This window comes from Pinus tabuliformis, chromosome 6 (assembly GCF_031772625.1).
Source record: "Pinus tabuliformis cultivar Carrire ecotype Pingquan chromosome 6, CPIR1, whole genome shotgun sequence".
NCBI lineage: Eukaryota > Viridiplantae > Streptophyta > Pinopsida > Pinales > Pinaceae > Pinus > Pinus tabuliformis.
The window spans coordinates 1,398,373,826-1,398,392,566 of NC_142292.1; the positions used below are offsets into that span (position 1 = coordinate 1,398,373,826).

Consider the following 18,741-nt stretch of genomic DNA (forward strand, 5'->3'; position numbering starts at 1 on the left):
GTAAATCCTCTTCAAATGCAATTAAGAAATGAAAATTGAAAGCTGGAGGACCATCTATTCGAATATGAAAGTGTTGGAAGCAGAGAACTGTTGATTTCCGCCCTGACAGTTTCTAGTTAAATACGCCATGGAGGATAGCAAGAAATCTCTGCATGACAGGAAAATTCTTATCGACTTCGAAGTTGCATTGGTCGTTGAAAAGAAAGAGGAGATAGAGGAAGAAAAAAAAAAAAAAAAAACCATAAGAAAATGCGGTGAAACGCTTGATGAGAAAACCCGAGAAGAGAAGGCTTGCCCTAGATATCACTCATGGCATTGCACATAAGACCTTCATTAAAGTTGGAGCATCTGTGGAGGTTCTTGGTCGATTTGTTGAACGTCTTAAGATTAAAGTTAATGATATAGGATCACTGATAAAGCTAACTGATATTGAAGAATGTCGAGAAAATGAGTGGAACTCTGATGAGTCCTTGATTGTAAGACTGAAAACCGAAGGAATTATCAAAGAAGTTTTTTCCTTTACATGATGAAAACGAAAAGAAATATCTTTTGTAGAGGTTGTCTTATAAGTGGTTTGATTTCATCTCAGAGCCAACAGATTATATATATGCGCACTTTGGGACCAAGGTAGCTACGCATTTTTCTTTCCTGGGTATGTACACAAAGTGGCTTCTCTTTCTAGCTAGGCTGGGGATAGTTTTTCATTCTGTAAATTTTAGGTTTGGAAGCCCCAAAATGATGCACTACAGCGATACCAAATATATTGCTCTCAAAACAGAAAAATGATAAAATATTCTTAGACAATAAATAAAAACAGTGTATACAGAAAATAGAAAAAAATACAAGAGGCCTCCATACACTTCCAACATTGGAAATGGGTTGGAGGATATGCTCTTTGATGTTTTTTTGAGTTGACATTGTAGTTTGAGATGGTGACCATGTTTTCCTGTGCATTTTCTCTTTATCTTTGTTTTTGCTGGTACGAAGTCATTAGTACAGTAGTAGGATCCGTCATGGATAGAACGGATAAAGGACTGGATGAGATGGGTGTTACAGTGGGCTAACAAGGCAGTAAAAGGTTTTTTTAATTTGAAGGTCAGAAATCAGCGAAAGCAGTGGCCAAAATTGCATTATGAGATGAATGTGTGCCAGAAGTTGGAGGAGGTGTATAGCATAGGGATGTTACTTAAACGTAAATCTATGGCCTAATTAGTGAATCGAAGCCGACCTATGACATATGTTACAAAGTCTATTCAAAGGAACGCTGGCACAATTATGGAGCATCTCTATGTTTTCCTGTTAGTCATGGAAACAGTACACAACCCTCGAATCTCTCCTATGTTACAAAAGTCAAACATGCGAGAGATATGACAACAGAGCAATTGAGCGCTTCATCTTCACTTCGAGAAAAAAATTGTGCTGATGATAATTACTTGTTTCAAAGAAATTGCAGTACAACATTGCAATTGTACAACACAAAACATTGGGTAGCCTAATTATTGTGTAGTGGAACGTTGCAATTGCAGAACGCACAGCTTTGAGTAGCCTGATTCCTACGTAGGAATCAAAACTCTTACAAAAAATAAAAATAAAAGTTAACGCTCATCTATTGTCATTCGAGAATTAGGTTGTTCAATTCAATAACAGCATGGATAAGTGTTGAAATTTCTAATTATGGCATATTAGAAATCCCTACTGCATTATCTTGTTTATTATTTCCTACTTGTTCTTTTCATTAACAAGTTATTTATAAATATAAATACAGAAATAAGCACAAATGCAACCTTAACACGTATACAGATCAACAATTGAAATAATTGAGACAATCACACAAGGTACACCGTTATTTTTGGACAAACGTTCCCGGAAAAACCCAATGTGGGAAAACCGGTGCAATAGATATGAGGGTTTTATTATCATACAGTTTTATGAATACAACTGGGGTGCCAAAAATGGCTCACTCTTCAAAGAATTTCCTTGGCAAAAGTAACTCTCCTTAGAGACAGATATTCCTATGGAAACTTCGATAGTTCCTTAGTTGGACAACAAAAGCTTCTCCAAGTGTCCTTTCAGAACTGCGTCACCCTCTAGGGACTGCGTCACCATCCAGGGACTACATCACCCTCTATGGCTTTGTGTCTGCCTCTCAGCTCCTAGTCTGTGCCACAAAAAGGCCTCAACGTTGCTCCTTTAGCCTAGTGTCAGCTCTGCTATCCCATGTTGCCTCTGCGTCAGCCTCTTGGGCCTCCACAATAGCCTCTTGGCCCTCTACATCTTCTATGCTAGCCTTCTTAGCCTCTGCGCTAGTCCTAGCATCATCTGTATCAACCTTCCTAGGCATTTCGTTGTTTCTCTGGCACTTTCTCTACCTCTCTGACATCTATTCTCACCCTTCCTTCGAAGTGCCCCTTGCTGCAACAACCAAATCACTAACTCGATTTCTTGGCAAAACTTGCCCCAGAAAATTGAATTCTTGATCAACTTGGTGTATCTCCAAATGATCCTTAAGCCTCATCTTATACTTTTCCTGTTGATGATTCAATCGTCGATATTAAGTCCCTAATCAATGGCTAAGATTATATCTAGCTTGATCGTCATTATTTAGAATTTTCTCACCCATATTATATTAATACACATTAACATTTTAATTTTCCTAAGTTTAGACTTAGGAACCCCATTTAAAAAAATAATTATTTTAATATCTCTTCATCCAGGGGAAATTTCCCCAAATGATTTTTGAGTCTTGGATATCTCATGTGCCTTAGCCTTTTCACCAATTTTCATGGCTAGATCACATCTTATGATATCAAAAATCAACACTCCCTCTTAGCGAGGAATATGCTCTAGTAATGCTTTACCATAGAAACATCACACTGATCTTCAACATCGGTACTTGTGTTGATGCTTGGCCTACTACATCACATCCATTGCACTATTGCTTCTTGTACTGCTACCCATGACACTGCCACTGCCACTGCTACATCTGTACTGCATCTTCCTCACAACACACTGCATCATGTTGCCTGTAGCACTGCCACTACTAACTGCAACTTAGTTAATAAGAAGTAAGTAACTGACTTCACCCAAATATTGACATCCTGGTTAGTCTGGAAGCCTCATGATGCTGAAGCTACCTCTGCTATTATCATGTGCTCCCTCTGCTGCCACTGTGTTACTGCAACCACCTTTTTGTCTCTCTCATTGTTGCAACCTCTACTATGCTCTTACAAACTTCTGCACTCTAGCCCTGCCTTTCCGCTCCATCACACTTTTCTCCACCTGACACCTATCATCATGCTACTATTGTTAACGGCTCCTGTAGCCATACGTGATCTAAGATTTTTGGCACCTCAAGGATCCCACCCCTAGTATGTAGTCTTATTAACTACAACTCGATATCACACCACCTCTTCTCTAGAGGTGCATGAGCACTCATGGAACAATCGTCATCAGTCTCGCCCTGTTTCTCTACCTTAGCTGGAGCTTCCTTTGAATCGGAAGCCTCTCCCTTGTTTTTCTTCTTATGACACTGGGATGTATAATGTCCCAGCACTCCATAATGGAAGCACTTAACCTTGGATATCTCCTTCTTCTGCCTCTTCCCTTGTTGTCTGAAAGATGCTAAAGTCGCATCCTCCTCCTCCTCTTTCTTGATTCGACCTCCCTTGCTACTACTCCCCTCCTTTTTCATCCTCCTGATCTCTTCCCGGCGAAGAGCTACCCACATCTCCTTCCAACTGGGAAGAGTAGCCCTACCCAAAATAATATGGATAAATGTCTCCAACTCCTCAAAGAGTGCATGCAGAGTAGTCCTGACCATAAATTCAAGATCTGGAGTAGACCCCACTGAAGTAAGTTGGTCATGAATCTCCTGCAACCTCATAAGGAATGGATCTATCTGCGCTCCCTTCTGCATCAGATAGGACCACAGTTGATTCTCCGATAGCATATTCTGCTACACAAAAGAGCCCAAGTATAAGGTGAATAGGGTGTCCCACATCTCCTTTGCTATGTTCTTCTCAACAATATGTGGTATGACATGATCTTTGACCCCCTCTCGAATGATGCATTTCTCCCTTGCCATTGCATCCTCATACTTCTCGATCTCTATTGGTTCAATTGGGATAGCCACAGCTTTCAAGGCATAATCCTTGATGCGATGTCTATCCAAGACTATTAGGATACTGGCCTTCCATATGAAAAAGTTGGAAGCCCCATCCAACCTGTCCTGATCCCTTAGTCTGTTCACTTCCATTTCAGCTCCTCTTCTGGGCTCCCTCTCAGTGTCGAATCCCCTCCTGGAAATATTTCTCTAAGTCTTGATTTCCCTTCTAGAAATCCTCTTGCCAACTTTCGAACTGCTACTCTCTAATCCTCCTTGCAACTGTAACTCAGATCTCAATTCCTTGGTTAGAAAACTGTCGAGGTAGTGACTCCCTCTGCCTTGCTCCCACCTCCTTAGACATTGTTTTGCTTCGACAGAAACAGTGTCCCACCAGCTCCTCAAATCACAATTTCCCAAAGCTTCCCAAGCCCCAGTAACCAAAGAAACTGAGATTTCAGGCTCTGCGTGATCCCGACAAAGGCTGAATCTGCTCCTCTTGGCCACAATGTCAATCCTTCCTTATTGAGAAAGATGATCAAGAACTGCGTAGGTCTGATCTGCCCCTATCTACCTTTGCACTAACCTGGTTCGAAATTATGACGTAATATCTATGTCACTTCCTCTCTTACTGCTTCTCCTCTGAAACAACATTGTCTCTCACGACAGCTGCTACTGCTACAAATTCTAGATTTCTACTGGTGCCTTCAGTTCTCCTATGATCTGCAATTCTGTGATACCATGTTGAAATTTCTAAGTCTGACACAATAGAAATCTCTATTGCATTATCTAGCTTATTATATCCTACTTATTGTTTCCATTAACAAGCTATTTATAAATATAAATACCGAATTAAACACAAATGCGGCCTTAACACATATACAAATCATCAATTGAAATAACTAGGACAATCACACAAGGGACACCGTTATTTTTGTACAAACGTCCCCGAAAAAACCCAATGCGGGAAAACCAGTGTAGCAGATATGAGGGTTTTATTATTATGTAGTTTTCTGAACACAACTAGGTTTCAAAAATGGCTCACCCTTCAAAGAATTTCCTTGGTAGAAGTACCTCTCCTTAGAGACAGATATTTTGGCTTATCAGCAACCAGAGGATTGATCCCATGACAATTTCAACAGTTCCTTAGCTGGGCAATGAAAGTTTCTCCAAGCTTCATTCTAGAACTGTGTCACCCTCCAAGGAATGTGTCACCCTCTACATCTTTGATTTTGTCTCTCATCTCCCTGTCTACCCCACGAAAATGCCTTAGCGCTACCTCTTTAGCCCAGCGTTAGCTCTACTAGCCTTCCTGTAGCCTCTGCTGCCTCTGCGTCGGCCTCTTGGGTCTCTACATTAGTCTACTGACCCTCTATGTCTTCTACACTAGCCTTCTTAGCCTTTGTGTCAAGCCTAACAGCCTCTGCGTCAGCCTTCCTCGGCTCTACATTGTCTAGACCTAAGAACCCCATTAAAAATATTAATTATTTTAATATCTCTTCATCTGGGTGGAATTTCCCCGAATGATTTCTGGGTCTTAGTGAATCTCGTGTGCCTTAGCCTATCCACCAATTTTCATGGCTACATCACATCTAATGCTACCAAAAATAAAAATACGTTTACCTCGCTACACACACACATATTCTTTTTTGGAAAATTAATGCAATTAGTTTCGAATTCGTGCAAGTGTGAGTGATTTCAATCGACACATTATATATGGCGATCAGTAATAATATATCATATATATGTCATACACAAATCCTTGGTGTCATATCATGCCATGTCCAATTATGGTTATATCATTATCGTGCAGTTTACATGTTATACAAAACGATGTGTTATATTATTATGGAGTTGCATTGTTATGAAGACGCATTAATATTAGGTATTGTGTTGTTGACATGGGTGTATTATTGTGTTGTATGTATATATATATATATATATATATATATATATATATATATATATATATATATATATATATATTGAAGTTGCTTGGTAAATATAGCACGTCAGGATCTAGTGTTACAAATATATATTCCAACAACAATTTCTCCATATTATAATTCATCCCTCCATACATCTATATATCAATTAAATATTTGTGATAGAATCAATGGTTAGAAGGAGGCTTCCTAATCGGTTGGACGTTGTAGCTCGAAGAAAGGAGAGGTAAAATGAAGGGATGCGGATTTTTCACCATGGACACCACCGATCTAACGAAATAAATGTAACATGACTAACCCTCACACCTTTCGAAAAGTCAAGAAATCGACTCATCACATTGGGTGAGGTTGTGAGGGAAGATTATAGAATATGAATATATATATTCTATGACACACATTTACGAGACATATGGAACATTAACTCTGTGATATGTGTAGCAACACAACTTGTATCACTGAGGTTCGTAAGGCTTGAAGCCCCTAAAACGATAGCCATCTTGAACTACTTTGAAGAGTAAAGGTTTGATCCTCATCCCAATGATTCAAGTATTCTACTAAGCACCTCTATGTGACCTCATCTCTGGAAGTTGAAACTTGTGGACAAGAGATCAACACATACCATCCATAATTATTTCAAAATATCTTATCATTGTGCCTTCTTGTTCCTAACATTATTTGAAGATGTTGAATGTTAAATTTAAGCCAGATTTGTTTTGTTGTATGAATGATAGGATTCACATTAAACACAGAAGTTATTGGTGTAAATATATACACATGTATGTGTCTGCAGGAACCTAATTGAAGTGACTAAGATATGTTAGTATTGTAATGAACGTCTCAGAGTAGGATATGACAGGGGCATGGGTGAGGGAATCACTCCCTACAATGCATAAATAATTTTCTCCCCATGGTCCAAACATAAGTGTGATAGATGGAGCGTGTTAAGCATAGGTGCAGTTGTCTTTATTTTTTGGTTTTGTGGTGGCGTCGATGCAATGGTGGTTGTGGTTGGAGAAACGCCACACAACAAGTGACAGACTACACCCCATAGCAATTCGCATTGCCACCAGTGGCGCAGAGATAGTAGTTCGAGAGCCACATGTTCCCTAAACCGTAACAAAAATCAAGTCGAGGTTTTCAACAATTGTTAATACTAGGCTTCTTGTAAGGAAAAAGGGGAGGGCTCAATCTACCATGAATTGCAATTCACACGAGAATTGTAGAATCTCTTTTTGCAAGGAGGGTTTCTAACAGTTTGATCCACGGTATCCACTGGCAATTTTGGCTAATATAAAATTCCATGATAAATATAGAAATTGATAACCTTAATCAAGCCTAATTTTCAAAGCTAGTGGTGGTTCGGGGCCTTTCCATGGCTGAAATATGCATTCTCATCTTACCTGCAGATGTTGCAAATCATCAAGCTTTAGACATGCAATGTACAATGGGGCCTATAATTTAACTCTTCTTATGAAGGATTTGTGGTTCGAAACATATATGATTGATGTGATGCTATTATTTTCCATGTTATGCTATGAAGGTGATCAAGACAAGAGTTGTGGGATGAGAGTTTTAGCGCTTTGTTGTGGTTCATTGTGACTGTTGTAGATGTTCATCTCACGATTGGGACTCTTTATGGTCTTGTTGGTAAATTCGACTTTACTATACGAAATATTTCTTCTTCTTCAACTACTAACTCCTTGAGAAGTTGGTCCAATCTTTTACTTTAAAAAATTATTCTTGCTTAGTAGGAACAAATGTCAATTCAAAATTTGTGTGACGCCTACACAACTAGTGCATTATTATAAGACTGCATGGGCCATGCACACAACTTTTTCAGTAACATGTCATTTCTCTTGCTACAACTGTTGGTATATCAAAGGAGGCCACCGAATTAGGTAAGTGAGCAAGAGAGGTGAAAGAGGGAGTTGCTGCACTTCAACAAGAAAAAAGAGAAAGTGGTAGAAAAGGCAGAAAATGGTAGAAAAAAAAATGTAAAGGAGGTTAACAAGGTTTTTTTTAAGATGTGAAGGCTTTGGAGGAAATCTACCCTTAGGTTGAAAAGGCAGAGTCATTGTGGGCTTTAACAGTGCTTGGATATTTAGAAAGATTAATACTTTCAATATTTGGGTTTATTGTTTCAGTAGATTGGGTTGTGCACATTATGTTATACATGTTGATTAATCCTCCTGTCTCCCATTCCTTAATGAGGTTTTCATCAAGCTAGTTTTTTTTAGGGCTTCTTGGAACTATAGCATTTTCTTTCTTTTGTGTCTATATCCTCCTTGTTGTGATAGCATGGGAAATGTTTCTTGGCTTAAGTATAGGTATTATAACAATTCATCCAATGAATTCGGGTGGAACATTGATTAATTACTTCATTTTCATTGTGGGGCTTATTTTTTCTCTGTTCAATCAGTACCATCCAATTTTTGTTCGACAACCTTTTCTATGTACATCCAAGCAATTGTTTCTCAGGAGATCTTTGATCACACTCTTGAATCCATGTGTGGCAACATTTATAATTACATGTTCTTCCAGAGTTACACTTGCAAGAACTATGGGAGGGGAATACATTTCTCAGCTAAAGGACGGGTCTATTAAATCGATAACGAAGGGACATGTTGCTCATTTTCTAGTCAAAGGATCTCTTTCCATTCATGTGGGTGATGGAAAGAATGATTTTCCATATGAAATGCCTTATGATGCTATCCATGAGCATGAAATTACTTTACACAAAGGAGCTCTTTCCATTCATGTGCATGGTTGTAGTATGTGAATGAGAGCCAAAATCATTTGTTCCTACATGTTAATGACAAGTACAGTTACCAGAGTTTAATGGTGTATTAAAATTGTTGAATTTAGTGTGATGGAGTAATGTAATATTGGATATGCATGAGGTAGATTGTAATCTGATTAATGTGTTGGAGAATGTGGATCAAAATTTGGATAAATCAATTGGTGAAAATCTCGTGAGAATTCTAGTCATGAGCCTAAAGAAGTACCAATTTTTGGAAAGATGCATTCGTACATGTCAACTTCAAATGTGTCCATATATCTGGTGGTCAACGCATTACAATACATGCCTCAAAGATTTAATGTCTCATATATTTAATGGTCTATGTGTTCATATCCTTTCATAACATTGTGCAGTGCACTTACTGCTTGAGTGAACATCTCTTAAAAGTGTTCTGCAGCATTCATTCCGAAGCAACATTCACTCAATGATGTAAGAAAATACATTGCAGGTTTTAAAGAAATAAAGCAATGATGACAGGTTTTAGAAGCTACAATACATCTATAACCTCTTGCCATTGATGTCAAAGGGGGAGTTAAGCAAAGGTTATGGGCAGCAATGAGAAATATATTTGAGGACAAAAGGGGGAGGACTAATGTGTTGCCACCAATGCCAAAGGGGGAGATTCTTGGAAATATTTTTATTGGTGGAAAAGGAGCAGCACAGGAAGAACAACCAAAGGAGCAGTAGAGCAAGGGACAAAGGAGAAAAAAATACGTTGATGGCATGTTGATGGCTTGATGCTTGGATAATGTTGCAGGGATTGTTTAATAAATAATTTGTGATGGGAAATGGTTGATTAATCTTAATTATTGTGATACAAAGGCAAGATTCCAAGGCAAAGGGAAATATGTTGTAAATATTGTTGTTATGCATTAAGGATAAATATTGTTATTTGTTGTTGAAATTAGATTAATTCATTTAATCATTACATATGGCTGCAATTAATACTAGATGGATGGTTTGTTTTTGTGTTCCAATATTCAAGATTTTAAGAGTTTGGAAACTAATGAATGGAAGGAAAAGAGTCAAGCACATTCACTTCATATTCCTATGTGGGATACAAACAACCAACAAACTATTTATATAAAAGATGTGAGAGAATGGAAGAATGAGAGAGACATGATTGAACTATCATGCATTAGTTACCTGGCACTTATGAAGCTAATGTGAAGCAGATTTGAAGGGAAGAAGATGTAAAAATGAAGATGGAGATATGCAGAGTTTATAAGCACATAAACCAGCACATTGTTATTTCTTGATTGCATCAGGGGATGGTAGTCTCCGTGCAAGTTGAGGCTTGATAAATATCGATTTGGAATTAGTTGAGATAAGAGCCTCCTGTGGGTGGTATCCTATAGAAAATATATGGGAGTTGGAGCTTCTTTGCATGTTGCAGCTTGCAGAAAATTAAGGTAGCAGCCTCTTGTAGGTTGGGGCCTACAAAAAATCAAATGTAATAAGGAGTAGGAGATTCCCTTTGCATCACAACAATAATAAAATCATGGTTGTCTCCCATTATGGGTTTCCACATGTAACTGGCATCAATATGCATTATTATTATGTGTTGATATGATGTTTTAGTTTGATTATTAATTGTTGGTCACATATTCAAATCGATGGTCATCATTTTCTAAGTATGATGTTTCAGTTTTCTTATTAATTGCTGGTCACATATTCAAATTGTTGGTCATCATTTGCTAAGTTGGTCATGTAATAGTCTAGTTAGTGGGATTGAAGAAAATAATTAATGTCCATGAATATACTAAATTGATTCATCCCCTCTCAATTTAGTCAAGTTTCCATCAAGAGTTACTCGGCAAATACTAGTGATTTATTTACTTGGTGAAGGAGTCGTAGTCTCCATATGAATGTATTTCATGTATTAGAGTTATAATCTAAAGTTATATTTTGTTGCTCACAAATTTTACTTTGCTTTAATGTGTTCTATTCCAATTTAGTTTTGATTTGATATTTGTCACTGAAGTGTTGAAGTAAACTCCTATGGCCTAAATCTTTCAAGATATTCTAAGCTTTGCAAAAAGATTGGTAAATATATTAGATTTATGAACTTGCAGATTTTATGATATTTTCTAACTGACAATTTGGAATGTAACTATTAGGAGAGATAAAATCTTCTGCCTATTTCCTGACCTAAAGTCAGATTCTAAAATAATCTAACCCTTATGAGAGATAAAATCATCTACTTCTCTCCTCACGATTAGATTATGAAATAATCTTGGAATTTCCAATACACATATGCATTCCAAGCTTCATCACATCAACTATAATTATAAAACCATCTTTCAAGATCTGACAGTGGTTTGAATATATGGGATTGATCAGGTGGACTATATACTGAGTGTAACATCCCTCGTTAATGTAAATATTTATTTTACTGCAACCAAACAAATTGTTACTATTTTTAAATTTTAAACTATTCTGAATTCAGTTTGTAGAAAATTTGTAATAGGTTAACCAGATAATTCAATATAAATCAAAGCAGAATATTATAACCTACTTATACTATCAATTTGTGAAAGCTTAAAGATCGAGCTAAACAATATAACCAGAAGAACAAGAATCAATGGCACAAGACACATGAAAATACTTTGGGGAAAGCCTAAACTAAAAACCCCACACTATTGTATTACCATAGATGGTGGAAATACATAGGAATTATACAAAGCCTTAGCTCTCACATCTAGCCAGCTCTGAGTACAATCCTCGCAGATGCTCACAGACAATCATGGCTTCTCTCTAGCCTTCCTCTCTACCCTCCAAGCTCCTGTTTCCTTGTGTTGTTCCTTTTGGATGATTAGCCTATTACCAAGTGGAAAACCAAGCCATCAAAACTGTGCAATCCTCAAGGATGATTCCTTGACTGCATGCATGAGTTTTCTCTATGAGAAAACACATGCAACTGATAGTACACCATCCTTCAACATTAATCTCAATTGGGTCTTTCTTAGAATAGACATGCATGAGTTTCTGATGAGGGAATCTTCAACTAACTAGAGTAGCACTAGTTGAGTGCATTAATGCATCAACTAATTGTTAACTCACTATTAGTTCCTCAAACAGTTTGGAACTAATTTAACTAGACTTAACTCAGTAAATTGAGTTAACTAATTACAACTCAGATATAACTCAATCATATCTCCTTAATTTAAGGGATAACTCTTATATGACATCAGAAAGACTTGTAACTTGAATTTATCCTGCTAATTAATTTAAAATAAATTAAATAATTATTTCCAAGTAGCTTTTAAGACTAAATTTGATTTTAATTCACAATTTAATTCAAGGACAAGTTAAATTGGAATATTCTTGTTGCCATATTTCAACACTCCTCTCAACAAGAAAGGGATTATCTGCCACCCCGATCATGTCTCTATGGAACTCGAATTTACACTTTGACAATGCCTTTGTCAAAATGTCAACATCTTTCTCGTCTGTCAAAATATACTACAGTAACATGATCCTCATTGCTACACAGTCTCTAAGATGATGATACTAGATGTCGATGTGCTTGGACCTATCATGAAATACAGGATTCTCAAAGAGTTTGATACAACTCTGATTATCAAAATAGATCACATTCAGATCCATCTGTTGGAAATAATACTAAGAGGGGGGGTGAATCAGTATTATCAAATTCTTTTCAATATGCCTTCCAGATTTATACTTTAATTTATTCTTCAGATATTGATCATTAATTTGTATGTCAGTGCCATAAAATAATGAACAAGAACAAGAAAAATAGATAAGCACACCAAAGAACACCATATATAAGGTGGAAACCCAATGTGGGTGAAAACCACCTGTTGCAATATGTCTCTATCTCCTTTCAATTAGAAACTTCTTTTACAAGGATTTTGTATTGGTGCAGTCCTTTACCAGTATGCAGGCTGCAACCTACAGAGAGCTACAACTCTCTCTCGTTTTCCAGTCTCTCCTGGAAGGGAGATACAACCCCCTTTGCTCTTCTACTTCTTTAAGGACCACGTTTCATTAATTTTCAGACTGGATCCAAGAAGATCAAATAATCATCAAGTACATGCAAATCACCCAATTTCCTTATACAATCAACTAATGAATCACCCAACTTCTCAGAATGCTGTAAAAAGAAAAGTAATACCAGAAATCTAAACCCAGAACTCTACAGCAATAGATAAAAGACAACCAACAAATGATTGAAGACAGGTTTGTAACTTCACCGATATAACCTTGCGGATATCCGCAGTATTTCTGTGCCTGAACTGCGCAGATCCGCACTGTATCCTTCTGCTGCTCTGCGTACCACCACACCTTCCCCTTCTGCTGAACTGCGTACCTCAACTCAGATACGCACTGCACTGACAGTCTGACCGCGTACCTCCGCAATGTTCCTTCTGTGCCTCTGCGTATCTATGCACTTTTCTTTCTTCTGTGCTGCGTACCTCGCACTGCACCTTCTGTTGCGTTGCGTACCCCTGCACTGCATCTTCTCCTGCACTGCGTACCCCCGTACATATGTCGTGGATCGCCGGCGAACCTCTTATTAGGGAAAAATTAATAGTCTTCCATGTGCACAGTCAGTCAGATCCACAAATCTGATCATGCGCCCGAGAGTTCACGACTTATCAATAGATTCGCTTTAAGATTTCTCCTTGATTTAGATCTAGCTTTATAAAACCAAACACCCAAAATTTCAAATCTTAATATATTCAATTTTCACAAGTATCTAGCAAAGTGATCTCCTTCCCCTTTTTATAGTCAAACCCTTATCCACACCATGGGACAAAACCATCAAAAACCAATACAAGGGATCCAAACCGGGGTTCAATAAATTAGATCCTATACCACGGGCCAAAACCATAGGATCGTAAAAGACGCGCTAAAAACCAAGGGCCAAACATAGGATACCCCATGTGAGCGCGCTTCTCTGCATTGGAGTGAGTGAACTGGGGGATAACACCCTATGAACAGTGAACCTGCAGGTATGTCCGCATTCCCTGGACGGCGAACCTGCATGTCCGCACCTTTTGAACGATGCACCTGCGAACCTATTATTTTCCATTATTTTAAGAGCCTAAATAGAGTTTTGCCACTTGAGTGAGTTGCCATCAAGTACAACACCTGTACCATAGAGCCAAACGAGAATCATAATGCCAACAATCTCCCCCTTTGGACTTGATGGCAACCTCAAGATCCTCATTGTCATTCTCCCCCTTTGACATCAAGGGCAAAGGGTTATGCTCCCCTGAGACCATGCTTAAATCTTTAATCATGCTCCCCCTGACCGTAAACCAGATCTACAAACCATAATCCTCCATATACCATAAGAGAAAGAGATAGAGACATATTGCAGCAATATTTAGATCAGCATCCATGTTCTCCTTCTGTGCTACCATAATGCCAACAATGCATTATATGTGCTCCCCCTGAACCTGTGCCATTCGATCTTCGACCAATCCATAAGCCAGCAAATGTACGCGTATACCCCAAATGAACCTCACGTACAACCAACAATAGATGAGATTCAACAACAAGATGATGCATCAACTACCCCCAGCTTTTGCCTGAGGTATTCAAAGGTCTCCCTGGGCAATGGTTTGGTGAGTATATCAACAACTTGTTCCTTAGAAGGAACATACTCCAACTTGACCTTTTGTTCAAGCACTTGTTCCCTGAGAAAGTGATACTTGATCGGTATGTGCTTGGTCTTTGAATGCATGACTGGGTTCTTTGAAATGCTGATTTCACTTGTATTATCACATAAGATGGAGAAAGGTGGAGTACAAGTGATTTGAAAATCCTACAAGGTCTGCATCATCCAAAGGAGTTGAGTGCAACAAGATGCAATAGCCACATATTCCTCTTCAGCTGTAGATAAAGCAATCGAACTCTATTTCTTGTTGAACCAAGATACTAATCTGGAACCCATAAAGAATGCACCACCACTTGTGCTCTTCCTGTCATCCACACTTTCGGCCCAATATGCATCTGTATAAGCATGAAGTGTGAGATATGTATCTCTAGGATACCATAAGCCATAGTTTTGAGTTCCTTGAAGGTACTTGAAAATTCGCTTCACTGCCTGAAGATGAGTTTCCTTTGGATTTGCCTGAAATCTTCCAACTATTCCCACTACATGCATGATGTCTGGTCGAGTACCTGTTAAATAAAGTAGACTTCCAATCATAGATCTGTAGGTTGGTTGATGCACTACTGCTGATTCATCATTTGCACTGAGGCTACATCCTGTGACCATGGGGGTACATACTGGTTTTGCATCTTCCATGCCATATTTCTTCAAAATCTGCTTGAGACACTTGGTTTGAGACAAGAAGATCCCGCCTTCATTTTGTTGGATTTGCAATCCAAGAAAATATGTCAGTTCTCCAAGCAAATACATTTCGAATTATTTCTGCATCACTAAGTCAAAGCTTTGACTCATAGCTTCTTCATTGCTGCCAAAGATAATATCATCTACATACACAACAAGTATTAGTAATTTGTCATTTTCAATTTTTATGTAAAGATTGCTATCTGTTGATCCCTTTGAAAAACCTTGTTGATGAAGATATTTGTCCAAACGGTAGTACCAAGCCCTTGGAGCTTGTTTAAGACCATAGAGAGCCTTCTTTAGTCTGCATACAAGATTTGGATCATTCCCAAGGATGAAACCATCTGGTTTCTCAACGTACACTTCTTCTTCTAAGTCCCCATTCAAAAAGGTTGATTTCACGTCCATTTGAAAAACTTTGAACTTCTGAAAGCTTGAGAGAGCAAGGAACATTCGGATGGCCTCAAGTCTAGCAACAGGAGCAAAAGTTTCTTTGAAGTCTATTCCTTCTTGTTGAGCATGCCCTTTACACACAAGTTTGGCCTTGTTTCTAATTACTTCTCCATTTTCATTCAACTTATTTTTGAAGATCCATTTTGTCCCTATGACATTCTTATCTTTTGGTCTAGGAACCAACTCCCAAGTGTTGTTCTTTTCGATCTGCTCAAGTTCTTCATCCATCGCCTTGACCCAGCATTCATCTTTGCATGTATCTTTTACATTTTGTGGTTTAGTGGAGGAGAGCAATGCCAAGTACCTTGAGGCTTCTGCAATTGTTCTTCTTGTTTGTACACCTGCTTCTTTCTGCCCCAAAATCTGAGATTCTGGGTGATTCTTGTGAACGTACCTGGACGGAGTCTTCTCTTCTATCCTTATTTTCTCCTCAGGTGCCTCTTGAGGTTCTTCTTCATCAATTGTCTGATCTAGAGAGTAGTCTTCATCTTCTTCGATATTTTCATGATTTACTTGCCTAGGGATGTATCCTTTTTCATCAACCACTACATCAATGTTGTCAACAATTCTTCCAGGTATTTTATTGTAACACTTATATGCTTTTCTGTGGGGAGAATAACCAAGGAGAATGCCTTCATCTGCTCTAGGTTCAAGTTTTCCAAGCTGTTCATCAGTGTTCTTGATATAGCATTTGCTCCCAAAAATATTGAAATGATTTACTAAAGGAGTCTCACCATACCAGAGCTCATGAGGAGGTTGAGTGATGTTCACTCGGACATTTGTTTTGTTGAGAATAACAACCGCATCAAATGCCGCTTCACCCCAGAAGGTTGCGGGAGTCCCAGACTCATCAAGCATAGCACGAGTTATTTGTTGGACCGTTCTGTTCATCCTTTCCACCACTCCATTTTGCTTAGGAGTCCTAGTTGTAGAGAATTCCCTTCTTATTCCATGTTCTTCACAGAAATCAAAAAATTCATTTGAGGTAAACTCCCCACCTCTGTCAGACCTGAGGCACTTAATTTTGTGATCTGATTCGTTTTCATCCTTGTGTTTCATAAGTCCCAACCAAACCATACGGGAGAAGTCATCAATGAATAATATAAAGTATTCTTCTCCTCGAGGTGACCTTGTCCTAAATGGACCACATACATCTGTATGGACTAGTTCAAGAGGCCTGCTGCCTGATCCTTCCTTCTCAGGGAAGTTAGTTCTGGTTTGCTTACCAAACTGACATGATTTACATATGGTGTTGTCTGGAATTTTGATATCTGGAAGACCACGAACTGCCTGGTATTTGCATGCTTTCCTTATTTGTTAAAAGCTTAGATGCCCCAACCTTCAGTGCCATAACCAATGTTCATCATCCTTGCTCAAATAGCATTGTTGTTGTCCTTCTTCAAATATGTATAGATTATTTGGAGTTCTTCTGTCTTTGATCACTGTTTTTCCTGTATCAAGATCACGAACGCTACATCCATTTGATCGAAATATTACCTTGGTTCCTTGATCACACATCTGACTGACACTCAGTAGATTATTCTTCAAGCCATCAAAATATAACATATTTCTAGCTTTGACCTTTTCTTTCAAATGATCAGTGCCTTTTCCTTTTATGGCTGCAGGGGTATCATTTCCAAAAGAGACTTTCTTACCCTTCTCTAAAGCAGTATATGATTCAAGTTTTTCTTTATCACCTGTCATATGCTTCGAACATCCGCTATCGATGTACCATAGATTTTCCTGTCCTTCTGCATAAAAGGCTATCCCACATCTTTCTGGTTGTGGTTCCTTTATTCTCCATGTTCGGGTGCTTGAGGCTTGTTCCTTTGTCTACTGAAACCTGCTCTTGCATTCAGAATCTTCATGACCGAAGTTATTACAAATAGAACATTCAATTTCATTTTCAAGGGCCGAAAAGTTGTTATAGGTCCTTTTCGTAATCCGGTCATACTTCTTTGTTTTTGAGCTTCTCTAGTCATGATTGTCTTATAGGCAACACATTGAGCTACTTTGTGACCAAAGTTATGGCAAGAGAAACATTGGCCATTGAAGAAACTTCTGCGATTATCAAATCTACCAGCCAAATGATTGTAATTTCTATTGTCATCCATTCTTGAAGCAAATTGATTTACCTGTGGCTGGTTGTAGCTTTCGTTCACCCTTAAGATGGATTACCCCTGGTTTACCTGGTAGTCTCTGTTTATTCTTGATGTAATTCGTCCCTGCTTTACATGATGATCTCCGTCGGGCTTTTGCTCATTCCTCCTTGCTGCATCAAGATAACTCTTTGAGGTGGATGCTTGAGATGTTTCTCCATTATAACCCAGACCTGTCTTAATTAGTGGAGAACACTGTACATTGATAATCTCATCCAAAGTTTCAGATCCTTTAACAAACTTAAGATTAAGAACCTTTGTTTTCTCAATTTCTTTTCTAAGGCCAACAATTTCACATTCTAACTTCTCAAGACATTTTTCTTTTTCATCAAGTTGAAATTGCAGAGTATCAATGATCACATTCTTTTCTTCTAAATATGTCTTGAGTCTAGAAATATCTTCATAAAAGTCATCCACATCTATAGCATCCATGTAATCATCATCTTCAAAAGCCATTAAAAGTTTATAATCATTACCTCGTTCTTCTTCGTCACTATTTGATAGGCCATCACTATCTTCATGAGTGCAATAACTTTTCTTATTTGCATTTTGTTTCTTGTTCCATCTAACAGGTTCCTTCCCTTTGTCAATCTTATCCTTGTGAGGACATTTGGCAGCATAGTGACCGACTCTTCCACAAGCAAAGCATTTGAAAGGTAACTTACCTTGGAACCGTCCAGTACCCTGTTGAAGATTTCTGACAAAATTTGATTCTTCTTCTTCTTCTGACACGTGTCTTGACTCGTAGTACTCGCCTTTGACTGAAGCCTTGAAGGCAGCTTCTCTCCTGTCCGATGGACCTCCTTTCCTCATTTCATAAGCAGTTAGAATTTCGTGCAGCTGTGACATTTTAAGGCTTTGTAGATTCTCTTTTTCTTCTATAGCAGAAACTTTAGATTCAAACCTAGGGGACAAAGATCTTAGAACTTTTTTAACCACAACAGCCTCTTTTA

General features: G+C 38.2%; 1 pseudogene; it reads left to right on the forward strand.

Annotated features, from left to right (window-relative positions):
- The first annotated feature begins 266 nt into the window (after positions 1–266).
- Positions 267–8,652, forward strand: LOC149263874 (LIMR family protein Os06g0128200-like; annotated as a pseudogene).
- The last annotated feature ends 10,089 nt before the right edge of the window (positions 8,653–18,741 follow it).